At 66.3% G+C, this 315-nt stretch overlaps 1 protein-coding gene across 3 annotated transcripts in view; it reads left to right on the top strand.

The window, feature by feature from the left end:
- The first annotated feature begins 75 nt into the window (after positions 1-75).
- CNOT6 (CCR4-NOT transcription complex subunit 6) overlaps positions 76-315 on the top strand; it is a 42,317-nt gene continuing 42,077 nt past the window's right edge. For 2 of the 3 annotated variants that reach the window (XM_060765382.2, XM_067463677.1), the window contains exon 1: positions 91-175. The gene's annotated coding sequence lies outside the window, so the exon portion shown is untranslated. Of the gene's footprint in view, positions 176-315 lie in introns of all 3 variants that reach the window. The other variant, XM_060765381.2, reaches the window with a different exon arrangement.

Genomic DNA, 315 nt, shown 5'->3' with positions numbered 1-315 from the left:
TGCCTACCGCCGCCATGATGCTTATTTGCTTCCCATGAGCGGGAGGCGGAGGAAGAAGAGGAGGCGGAGGCGGCGGCAGCAGCGGTGGGGGGAGCCTGTTCTCCCGTCCGGCCCGCGGCAGGAAACAAAGAGCCAGGCAGGCAGCGGAGACGAGACGGGGATGCGGCAGCCACAGGTACGGAGCGAGGAGGACGAGAAGGGGGCGGATGGAGGGAGCAGGAACTAGGGGAGATGAGAAAAAGCTCTCTCCTCTCTGAGGGACGGTTGGTCGGAGGACGAGGAGGAGGACGGGGGCGCCTCTGAGGAGGCCCTGAG

This window comes from Anolis sagrei, chromosome 2 (genome assembly GCF_037176765.1).
Source record: "Anolis sagrei isolate rAnoSag1 chromosome 2, rAnoSag1.mat, whole genome shotgun sequence".
In the NCBI taxonomy this organism is placed as follows: Eukaryota; Metazoa; Chordata; class Lepidosauria; order Squamata; family Dactyloidae; genus Anolis; species Anolis sagrei.
This window is presented reverse-complemented; position numbering and strand designations above follow the sequence as displayed.